Raw genomic sequence first — 13,076 nt, 5'->3', positions numbered from 1 at the left:
ATACTGCCCCATACTGTCTCATACTGTCCCATACTGATACTGTCCCATACTGTCCTAAACTGTCCCATACTGATACTGCCCCATAGTGATACTGTCCCATAATGTCCCATACTGATACTGTCCCATACTGTCCTATACTGTCCCATACTGATACTGTCCCATACAGACACTGTCCCATTTTGTACCATACTGATACTGTCTCATACTGTCCCATACTGTCCCATACAGATACTGTCCCATTCTGTCCCATACTGATACTGTCCCATACTGTCTCATACTGTCCCATACTGATACTGCTCCATACTGTCCCATACTGCCCCATACTGATACCGTCCCATACTTATACTGCCCCATACTGTCCCATACTGATACTGTCCAATGCTCTCCCATACTGTCCCATTCTGATATGGTCCCACACTGTCCCATACTGCCCCATACTGATACTGTCCCATACTGATACTGTCCCTTACTGTCCCATACTGATAGTGTCCCATACTGTACCATACCGTCCCGTATTGATACTGTCCCATACTGCCCCATACTGATACAGTCTCATACTAATACTGTCCCACACTGTCCCATACTGCCCCATACTGATACTGTCCCATACTAATATTGTCCCATACTGATACTGTCCCATACTGCCCCATACTGATACTGTCCCATACTAATACTGTCCTATACTGTCCCATACTGCTACTGTCCCATACTGTTCCATACTGTCCCATACTCTCCTATATTGTCCCATACTGATACTGTCCCATACTGTTCCATACTGTCCCATACTCTCCTATATTGTCCCATACTGTCCCATACTGCTACTGTCCCATACTGTCCCATACTGTTCCATACTGTTCCATACTCTCCTATATTGTCCCATACTGTCCCATACTGATACTGTCCCATACTGTCCCATACTCTCCTATATTGTCCCATATTGATACTGTCCCATACTGTTCCATACTACTCCATATTTTACTGTCCCACACTGTCCCATACTGTCCCATACTGATACTGTCCCATACTGTTCCATACTACTCCATATTGATTCTGTCCCACACTGTCCCATACTACTCCATATTGATACTGTCCCACACTGTCCCATACTGCCCCATACTGATACTGTCCCATACTGTCTCATACTGATACTGCCCCAAACTGTCCCATACTGCCCCATACTGATACTGCCCCATACTGTTCCATACTGTCCCATACTGATACTGCCCCAAACTGTCCCATACTGCCCCATACTGATACTGTCCCATACTGTTCCATACTACTCCATACTGATACTGTCCCATACTGTCCCATACTGTCCCATACTGATACTGTCCCACACTGAAACTGTCCCATACTGATACTGTCCCATACTGTTCCATACTACTCCAGACTGATACTGTCCCATACTGATTCTATCCCATACTGTCCCATACTGATACTGTCCCATACTGCTCCATACTGATACTGTCCCATACTGACTCTGCCCCCATACTAATACTGTCCCATTCTGATACTGTCCCATACTGAGTCAAGAGTGTGGTGCTGGAAATGCACAGCAGGTCAGGCAGCTTCCGAGAAGCAGGAGAATCAATGTTTCGGGCATAAGCCCTTCATCGGGAATTCCTGATGCCAAAGTGTCGATTCTCCTGCTGTTCGGATGCTGCCTGACCTGCTGTGCTTTTCCAGCACCGCACTCTCGATCTCCAGCATCTGCAGTCCTCACATTCTCCTGATAATTTGAGGTGTTTCTTTCTCTTAAATAAATGTGCTATCTATTCATCACTGATGCAGGATGGAACCTGTTTCTGTCTAACCTGTTCAAGATTTTCCCTCAACTGTTCCATTAACTACTGTCCACATGTGCTGCACAGGGTTCGGTTCTGTGTCTGCCATTATCTTCCGATTTCCTTTTTATTATCTGGTTTATTGTTTTGGCAAGTCCTTCCAGCATAGCAACCATATGGCAGCTGGCTTAATTTCCCATTAGTTCCCATTCCGCATCCTGCTAACTATTTTCATTAATTGTGTCCAAGGTTATTTATCAGGCCAGAATTCTAAACTTATTGTCCAGATCGGCCAAAGCAAGGGTGTGAATGGGTGATATGCCTGCCCCATATGCTGCTGCTAAGTCATTCAGTATTTCCTCTTTATTTTGTCTCTCTCTTATGGTTTTGGTTTTCCTGTTGTCTGTCCCTATCTCTTGTCCCAATAATATATGGGTCAAGTGGAGGTATAGTTGACTTAGAAACAGCACTATTCTGATAGTTGAGTTCCTGCTGAATACACCACCACAGGCACCAACTTGGGATGGATGTTATCATATAAGGTTTTCCCAAATGGCCTTAAAACTAGTCCGTTTTGTGAACCAGTGGTGGCTTCAGGATAAATGAGTTGGGGTGTCTCTGCAGCTGGTTTCAGGCCGTTCCTAATTTCATGCAGAACGAACTTCCCTTCCACGGGTTTCCCGAGGCATCACTGCCTCAGTTCCAACCCCTTTTCTGGGCCACTTGCTAAGCATCCTATCTTGGGACACTCATTGCCTGAGAATCGACACCAACCGCCCTTGATTTCCACGCTCACGTAACAGTCACCTGAGCTTCCATTTACTTTTTTGTATACCGCTCGCTGATTGTTGCATCCTAACATTATCCCCTTATCGGGATCTACCCACAACACATCAGCCTCACATTCACCAGCATCCAATGGACCAAACCACAAACATCCTGGGTACATGTACCCAGGTTTATTAAATGTCTCATGGTTCCCGATGGCAATGATGATCCTGACGAGGTATATCTTGAACGTATCTTGTGTAGGCTTGGTTATCCTGGGGAGAGATCAAGGTTGCTTCTGTTGGTATCCAAATTTAATAGCTGAATAGTTGTGACTAACATAATGCCTCTGATGCATTTGCCCTAACCCTCCCTCACCTTTTTTCAAACACAAATAACAAAAAAAAGCCATAATAATGGGAACTCCATGTGGAATGTTAAGTCAGGTCTAGAGGCCTGGTAAGCTCCAACCTCAGTTTCTAGTGATAGGGGTTCGAGTGGTTGAAATGACCCAATCGTGAAGTGGTCAGGGAAGACTGAAATGAGGTGGTCTTGACGGTCAATGATGTAAGATAAGTGAAGAGGGGTAAGACGAGGTGGTCAGCATGACCGATGAGTTAAGTATGAGTGAAGATGTAGATAATCTCCAAAAACCAACAATTCAAATATCAGTGAAAATGAAAACAACGGCAAGAGACCAATGCTTTTCATCGTTTATGTAAATGATTTGGATGTGAACATAGGAGGTATAGTTAGTAGGTTTGCAGATAACACCAAAATTGGAGGTATAGTGGATAGTGAAGAAGGTTACCTCAGATTACAACAGGATCTTGACCAGATGGGCCAATGGGTTAAGAAGAGGCAGATGGAGTTTAATTTAGATAAATGTGAGGTGCTGCATTTTGGAAACGCAAATCAGAGCAGGAGTTATACACTTAATGGGAATGTCCTGGGGAGTGTTGCTGGACAAAGAGACCTTGGAGTGCAGGTTCATAGTTCCTTGAAAGTGGAGTCTCAGGTAGATAGGATAGTGAAGAAGGTTTTTGGTATGCTTTCCTTTATTGGATAGAGCATTGAATATAGGAGTTGGGAGGTCATGTTGCGGCTATACATAACATTGGTTAGGCCACGTTTGGAATATTGCATGCATTTCTGGTCTCCCTCCTTTTAGAAGGATGTTGTAAAACTTGAAAGGACTCAGAAAAGATTTAGAGTCATAGAGTCATAGGGATGTACAGCATGGAAACAGACCCATCAGTGCAACCCATCCATGCCGACCAGATACTTAGAAGGACGTTGCCAGCTTTGGACGGTTTCAGCTATACTGAGAGGCTGAATAAGCTGGAGCTCTTTTCCCTGGATTGTCAGAGGTTGAGGGGTGACCTTACAGAGGTTTACAAAATCATGTGGGGCATGGATAGGATAAATAGACAAAATCTTTTCCCTGGAGTGGGTGAATCCAGAACATAGGCTTAGGGTGAGAGGTAAAAGCTTAGAAAGAGACATAAGGGGCAATTTTTTCACACAGAGGATGGTGCATGTATGGAATGAACTGCCAGAGGAAGTGGTGGAGGCTGGTACAATTACAACATTTAAAAGGCATCTGGATGGGTATATGAATAGGAAGGGTTTGGAGGGATATGGGCTGGGTGCTGGCAATTGGGACTAGGTTATCTGGTTGGCATGGTCGAGTTGGACCGAAGGGTCTGTTTCCATGCTGTATGATTCTATGACTCTAAGTGAAGATGAAGATAATCACAAGAGATCAATGATTTAAATATAAATGAAAATGAGCGGGAAATTGAAGGATTATAAGCTGCTGAATCCCATCAGCAGGTACCGGAATAAGAGTTGGGAGATGTGTGAGATGCTTGTGAGTTGGACCATCAGAAACAGTTGTACCTTACCTTGGGGAGCTGTCAGGAGCTGTCTCATCACCTGGATTAGTGAATGAGTGCATGTTTCAAATAGGCACCAAACAGAGAGTCGTCAGTGTGTTCTGAATCCTCTGTCTCTCAGGGTGTGGCCATATTGAATCCTCCCAGTTCCCATGTTCTTGTCTGGTCATTGCCTCTAGTGGTGACACCCGGAATTACTGTTTGGTGGTCGGAGTTAGTCAGTTCCTCTGTAGTCTGTACTAGCTTGTTCCTAATGTCATGTGTCCATGGAGTGGGGTGCCATTAGTGGTGTCAGTTATAGTGAGTCAGGAATGCTCAGTTTGCCTGTTTGTCAGGGGTTATCAGGGATTCAGGTGATGTCTGTGTGGTTAGTGAATTGTGAGTCATTCCAATCTGTCAGAAAGTCTCCTGTTGGGTCACTTAAAATGGCTGGGGGGTCCCGTGGACGTGGAAGTCTCTGTTTGTAGCAGTGATGGAATTGCATCACTTTCACCCTTGGGGGCAGTCTGAGGATGTGTCATGGGATCTCCTTGGTCCTGTAATTTGTTTTGGAACAGTACCATCCACCACACATATACTAAGGTAGTGAGAGTAGCTGTGCTGTATGATAGAGGCTTTTAACTGGTTTACTTGGTTCCAGCCAGTTTTTGTCTGTGGTTAGTAGAATCTTGTAGACCGAGGGACTCGCTTTATCCACCATCGTGTGGGGATCTGAATATTTAGGGGGAAGAAAGAGATAGGGATGGCATGGTGGCTCAGTGGCTAGCACTGCTGCCTCACAGCGCCAGGGACCTGGGTTTGATTCCAGCCTCAGATGACTGTGTGGAGTTTGCACATTCTCCCTGTGTCTGTGTGGGCTTTCTCTGGGTACTCCAGTTTCTTCCCATAATCCAAAGATGTGCAGGTCAGGTGATTTGGCCATGCTAAGCTGCCCATGGAGTTCAGGGATGCGTAGGTTAGGTGCATTAGTCAGGGGTAAATGGTGGGTTACTCCTTAGAGGGTCAGTGTGGACTTGTTGGGCTGAAGGCCCTGTTTCCAAACTATGAGGATTATAGCATTACCTGTTGCCACTGGGGTATTTGACAGGGTGAACCTTGCTATTGAAGTAAGCCTTACTTACTTGCCTTTTGGTCCCTAACCAGACAGCTGCCTCTAACTGAGTGACCTCGATATTCTCGGGGAGCTGCTGCACCACTTTCTCCTGGATCAAGGCAGTGAGGGCAGGTTGAGACTGAACAGGTTAATCGACCCCTTTCATGGACTGGCCTGTCATCAAGGTATAGCAGGGGGGTGGTGGGGGGGTATATCCTGTAGATCGGGAGATGGTGCTGTGTACCATCATGAGGACAAACGGAAATACTGTGTCCCAGGTTTTATTGTTCTCCTGCACCTTCTTCCTAATAATTCCTTTTAGGGTGTGGTTCACCTTGACCATGATCCCACTGGATTTGGGGGGTGGTGTGCAATGTGGAATTGCTGCTTGATACTAAACACAGTCATCACATTCTGCCTGACTCGACTGGTGAAGGGGTTCCCTGATCTAACTCGATACTGCGGGGTAGACCCCATCTTGTGTACACCTGTTGTGTTAGGATCAGTTTGGTTGCTCCATAGTCTGTACTAACTTGTTCCTAATGTCATGTGTCCATTTCTGCCATTAGCAGAAATAAAACCTCTGGCTTCCCAGAGTGGTAAGGATTCAGTGAGGCTGTTACACACACACACATACTGCCCGAATATATATCTGTGGGTGAAGGGAACAGATCGAGGTGACTGGCTACCTAGGCTACAGCAGCCTGGGCACTCAGATGGCTGGGTAATATTAAGGCTAGTTCAACTAGTGGCTGTCCTTGAGTGTTGGCCGCATATACCCCCCAGCCGGTGATCCGACTGCCATCCTCTACAGTGGAGGACCATCTCCATCAAATCTAACGGCTGGGTCTGCCTGGTTTATCCTCTTGTCTCACCCCTGACTGTTCTTCCTGCTGTTGAGGTATAAAAGGGTCAACGGGGTGTTTAGTGGCTCATGATATGGCAATCACATGGGTCTCCTCCATCATTCATGTTAGCAGCTCGGAAGGTGGGCATCTTGGTACATCTGAACGTGATGCCCTGACCTTGAAACAGTAAAGTCCATCATGCGGCTCGAATCTGGCTCACTGAGACATCTTTGATTTGGCTGTTCAGCAGGAGCTGGACTGGGGGGAATGGGGGGGGGTGGTGGGGGTAGGGGGGATTGTCCAGTCAGTATGCTCCGTGGGATTAACCAATGATATAGTCAGGATACTGGACTGCCCAAAAGACTGCCAGGAGGTGTCCTTCACACACGGAAAACCCTTGCTCCAGGGGCTGTAGGACACTGGGCCTGACCTAGTGTGCAGCTCTTGCAGTAGAACAGCAGCTATCATCTGGTCTGTGGCTGCAAGTTCCAAAGCGTGCAGTAAGTCAGGGTCTGGTGCAATTAAGGCAAATGTTGTTGCAATGGCGCGTTTTAAATTAATTACTGCCTCAGTGGGTTGAGATGTCCAATTCCAGGCAGCATTCTCTTTCAGCAACTCTGAGAGTGAGGCTGCTTTGGTTGCGAACCCATCGATGTGGTTCCTGAAGTATCCCACTAAACCTAGGAAAGATCGGAGTGCACTAACATTGCTAGAGAGTGGGGTTTGTTGTATGGTTTCTATTTGGTTTTGGTCTATCTCCCTTTTCCCATGGGTGCCCATCGTTCCCATGTGTGTAACTCTAGGCTGTAGAATTTGCATTTTTATTGGATTTATTTTGCATCCGAGCCTGTGTAACAGATACAGTAATTCATCCAGGAGCTGGATAAACTCCTCCTTTGTTTCTGTTTGTAGAAGTGGGTCATCTGCATATTGGGTAAGGCAGTCAGGCCGGGAAACCCTTTCTCATCCCTTGGGTAATAGTCTATGGAAATTTGAGGATGATTTATGAAACCTTGGGTGTAGACAAGTCCAGGTATACTGTTGTTCCTGGAAAGTAAACGTGAATTTCTCTGGCAGGACCAATTCAAGGGTATAGACCAGAAACCATTGCTGATGTCATGTCCTGTGAAGTATTTCCCTTGTGGAGCTTGCTTCATTATTGCAGCCAGGATGGTGGCTACTGTTGGTGCAGTGAGGGGGGTGATTTTATTTATTTATTTATTTATTTTCCTTGCTTTTTTTTTTATATTTTAACCCCCACACTACCGCCTAACTGCGGTAGTGCTTATTTTTCCCCAGCACCCATGGTGTGTGTGTGTGTGTAGGTGTGAGACACAGTGAAAGACACAAAGTGCACGAATCTTTATTCAATTGCCACCACCAGGAAGATATGAAAAACACCCGAGTGGCCAGTGACAAGCACTGCCCTTCAAACCACAGGGCAATGCTGTGTGATCAAAACAGTGAAGGGGAGGGTAGGGACTAAATCAAAATAGAGTTGGAGGGAGAAATGATGCACTCCACTCCCTGCGGCGCCCACCTCTCCCTGAACAACTCCAGGTTGTTGGTGGACACCGCGTGCTCCTTCTCCAAGGACACCTGGGCTCTAACGTAACCACGGAAGAGGGGCAGGCAGTCGGCCCTAACGACCCCCTCCACGGCCCGCTGCCTCGACCTGTTGATGGCCAGTTTGGCCAGGCCCAGGAGCAGACCCACGAGGAGGTCTTCGGACCTGCCTCCCTCCTCCGTATTGGGTGCCCGAAGATCAGGAGCGTGGGACTGAAGTGCAGCCAGAAACAGAGGAGAAGGTTTTTGAGAAAATCAAAAAGGGAGTGCAAACGCCCACACCCAATATATACATGGTCCACGGACTCCACAGCACCACATAACAAGCAGTTGGGCTGGGAGTCCGTGAACCACCGCAATCTGCGGTTGCAGGGGACTGCTGAGTGCAGCACCCTCCACCCCAGATCCCCGAGAGAAAGGGGGAGGACTCCCGCGTAGAGAGCCCTCCACTGGGGATCTCCGCCGCCTGGTGGCAAATGGGCACGCCAAGGCGTGTCCGGGCGGTGGATGAGAGAGAAGAGGTGGACGGTGTGCAGCAGCAGTCTATACAGGGCCTTCCTTTTTATATCCTTTAAGGGGACAAAATTAAAATTCCGGAGGCGGCTCAGGTTGTGGGGCACAGGCTCCCGCGGGAAGTACGGGACCTTGGGGCCAATGTGAAATTCCATCCGGGCCGGGGTGAGCGCGGACGGGATCCCACCGCACACCTGAGCGTCCTCCAACTGGTGCCCTACGTCGGGTCCGAGCACCGCCGTTTTAAGGCGTCGGATGGCGGCGGCCACGTACCGGACGTCTACCGCTGCCCTGCTCGCTATGTCCTGCGGCAGCGTCCAGCCCAGGCCCCCGGCACCCAGCACGTCCCCGACCCTGGTCGCCCTCGCCGCCACGGCCCTCCCCTCCGACAGCCACTCGAACCCGCGAGAGTAGGGTGATTTTATTGAGTTCTTGATAATCAACGGTTAAACACGATGAATCATCTGGTTTCCTGACCGGCTAAATTGGAACATTATTAGTGAAGACGACAAGGCTCAGCACTCCTTGCTAATACAGATTGTCAATCACCTTAGCCACCTCCCCCTCTGCCTGTCTGGGGAAACTATATTGTCTTTGTGGTTTCGGGTCGGGCCCCTTGATTATCATCTCTCCCAGGATACACCACAGTCTTGTTTATGCTGGGTGTTTTCAAATGCCTCTCTCATAGCTGGATCCTTGGACATTGTCAGAGGATTAAACCAAAATACCCCTACTGTGCTGATCCAATTAGCATCATGGCCTGTTAAATTGATGATTTGGAGGTGCCAATGTTGGACTGGAGTGTACAAAGTTAAAAATCACACAACACCAGGTTATAGTCCAACAGGTTTAATTGGAAGCACTAGCTTTCGGAGCATTGCTCCTTCATTAGGTGGTTGTGGACATTAAGATTATAAAACACAGAATTTATAACAAAGGTTTACAGTGTGATGTAACTGAAATTTTCTATTGAAAAAGACCTGGATTGTTTGTGAAGTCTCTCATCTTTTAGAATGACCGTTTTGGTTTCAGTTCTTTCATATTTAAATGACAAAACTTTTTTTAAGAGTTACATTCTCAAGTGAACTTTAACAATTGGTGTCATGTCGGCCCAGACAATGTATTGAAGGTGTGAGCTCCCCGTGTGAGACTGTCTGTGCCACAATGGTCAGACTGATTCTCATCTAAAAAATGGATTTACAGAATCTTACTTGGATTCTGAGTTTTTGAGCAAAATGTAAGTCTGCAAGTACAAATTCACCTCACAAACTTACATGTGTATGTGTGCATGTGGGTATGTGTGTGCATGGGAGGGGGGGGGGAGGGTCATAAGTGTCTGTGAGAGAGTGTGTAAGTGTGCGAGTGTGAGTGTAAAGGGATATAAGTCTGTGAGAGGTTATGTGTGGGAATGTATGTGTGAACGTATGAGAGAGGCTCTGCGTGAGTGTGTGTCTGTAGGAGAGAGAGAATGTGTGTGTGTGTTTGTGCGTGTGTGTGTGTCTTTGTGTGTGTGTGTCTTTGTGTGTGTGCGTGTGTGTGTGTCTTTGTGTGTGTGAGTGTGGGTGTGTCTTTGCGTGTATGTATGGGTCACCTTTACTGTGACATGAACCCAAGGCTCTGGTTGAGGCCATCCCCGTGGGGACCAAACTTGGCTATCAGCCTCTGCTTGCCCACTTTTCATTGTTACCTGTCCAGAGACACCCCACACACACATACACATATACACACACATACACACATACAGACACACACAAACATACACTTCTACCCACGCACACTCTCACACAGACCCTCTCATACACTCACGCACACACTACCACACACACCCTCTCACAGACATATATCCCTTTACACTCACACTCACGCACAAACACACACCCTTGTACAGACACTCATAACCCCCCCCCCACACACACACAGATGCAGACATGCATTTATAAGTTTGTAGGTTGAATCTGTAATTACAGAATTACATTTTACTTTGCTCAAAAACTGCATGAATCCATGTAAGATTCTGTAAATCCCTTTTTTAGATGAGAATCAGTCTGACCATTGTGGCACAGACAGTCTCACACGGGGAGCTAACACCTTCAATACATTATCTGGGCCGACATGACACCAAATTGTTAAAGTTCACTTGAGAAAGTAATTCTTAAAAAAGGATTTGTGATTTACAAATGAAAGAACTGAAACCAGCATAGTCATTCTAAAAGATGAGAGACTTAACAAACAATCCAGGTCTTTTTCAATATATAATTTCAGTTACATCACATTGTCAACTTCTGCTATAAATTCTGTGTTCTATAATCTTAATGTCCACAACCACCTGATGAAGGAGCAGCACTCCAAAAGCTAGTATTTCCAAATAAACCTGTCGGACTATAAACTGGTGTTGTGTGATTTTTAACTTTGTTAAGTTGATGGATGGGGTGTTAATGACTGGATATAATTGCCATAAATAGGCATTCACTGGTTTGAAACTAAGATTGCGGGGGTTTAGATTAGAGTGGTGCTGGAAAAGCACAGCAGGTCAGGCAGCATCCGAGGAGCAGGAAAATTGACATTTTGGGCAAAAGCCCTTCATCAGGAATAGAGACAGGGAGCCCAAGATTGCACCTAATCATGTAGTCGACCCCGAGGATGTGTTCTGTCCCTATGGGAAGGTTGACTAAAATAGCAGGGCGCTGGTATGTTAATATGCCCAGTTTAAGGTATGTCGATTCTGTAACATACTTCTCCTGTTACAGAGATAATGGCCAGTTAATCCACTTTAAGGAGTAGCCCCGTGATCTTCCAGAGTAGATTATTAAATCTCAAGGTGTTCAGGATTGAGCAGGAGCCTCTGATATCCCAAAGGAATTTGACAGGGTGGCCTCCTACCTCAACTAGTGGTCTACCTGCACTAGCCCACTTCATATTACAGATGCACACTGCAGAGACAGAAGTCTGAACTGTCATGTCGATGTCTAGTAGGTTTGGATTGCAGGGGGTGGTATAAGGGTTGGCTAGTGTCCATGGCATGGACTCAGTACAGACCCTGCCGAATTGGGCCATCAAATGGGAGTTGATGGCTCCCTTTATCACCCCTTGGTCCTGCGGTGATTGATGGTCACTGTGGCTGAGTGCGGCTGTGCCTGGGTTCGACATTCCCACACATAGTGTCCTGTGCACCCGCAGTGGTAGCCCTGCGCTGGCTGCTGCATGTTCCCCTGCTGTGTCCCTCCATCTCTCCCTCTGGCTGTCTATGGTGGTACTGGGTTTCTCTGATAGTAGCTCCATCCTTCCTTCATTCTTCCATACTGGACCCTGGTTGGAGGTTCAGAAAGGAAGCAGTTTCCTTCCTTTCTCTACCTTGCCTTTAGTCAACTCATCGGCTTCTTTCACCCACACCCAGGACATTCTCCTCAGAATCCATGCCTCACTGTGGCTTAACTCTGCGGGATCAAAATTCACATGGGCCTCTCTGCTCTCCTCAGTGCCGTGGGAAACTAGAGAGCTAGCCCACTTGGCTGAGTCAGCCTCAGCTAACTAACCCCTGTCTCTTAGACTCCTGTAAATTACACCCATAAGCGAATGGCAATAGCAGTCTGGTGATCCCCCTTCATTTGCCTGCACTTTTATAACCGGTCTGCAGGGTCTCCCTTATTATAGCCAATTGCAGTCAGGATCACCGTTTTCATACCAGCCATGACTCTGTCCCCTATATTTAGTGAGACTGGGATTGTGGACAGTCCGGACTGGCTTAAACACATTACAATGTGTTTCACCTGTTCTTTCTCATCCAGCCCATATAAAACTTTCTGCTGCCTGACCCTCTCAAAGAACGTAAATGGGACAGCTCAAAATCAGGAATCTTCTTCACGATCTCTGCTAACTGTGCCACCGTAAATGGGGGGATGTCTGTGATTGCTGGGGTTTGGTGTCCCTGACCCGTCTCTCTCAGTAGTGATCAGATTCATCATGACAGGGGATGTCTCCAGGGGCCCTGAAGGAGTTGACTCCTCTGGGAAGGGTAAGGGTGGACACCAATTCTCCGTGTTCCTGGCATACCACTGGGCATCTTCCCTGAGCTCATCCCAGTCCATTCCTTGTTCTTCTCCTTCCTCTCTAGCCTCTCCAATACGCGCATGTTATTCCATTGCGGACTGAGAGCTGCGCTTTTCATTTCTCAATCTCCTGCAGGAGCTTGGTGCGGTCTGCAGCTCCCAGCTGTTTCACTCGGTCTGCCTGGTGCAGTACTTTCACTGCAGCTTGTAAATCCACACATTTGCTCTTTAATTTCCTTACTTCCCTATCAGCTGCCTCTTTCTCTAGCACTGTGTGCTGAGTATCCTGATATGTTCGTTCACATTGGGACTGGAATTGGCCCCTGTGCAGCAGGTTTGCCTGATTCCTCTGGCCTTGAGTCGCGTTTTCCAACTCTAACCTGCGATCTCCCTTTTTGCATCCTTTAGTTTCTTACAGACGTTTTTAATTCCTGCTCTGTTTCTAGTAACTGCCCAAAACAGCATATTTGCATTGTGACCGTCTCATGTTCGGAAGCCCAGTTCACTTGAGTTCTCCTAAAACCCTCTCAATATTTCTGTCTGAGGAAACCTGGTCCCAT

This window comes from Chiloscyllium punctatum, chromosome 14, assembly GCF_047496795.1.
Source record: "Chiloscyllium punctatum isolate Juve2018m chromosome 14, sChiPun1.3, whole genome shotgun sequence".
NCBI lineage: Eukaryota > Metazoa > Chordata > Chondrichthyes > Orectolobiformes > Hemiscylliidae > Chiloscyllium > Chiloscyllium punctatum.
The sequence above is the reverse complement of the archived record's forward strand: the minus strand, read 5'-3'. Positions refer to the sequence as shown.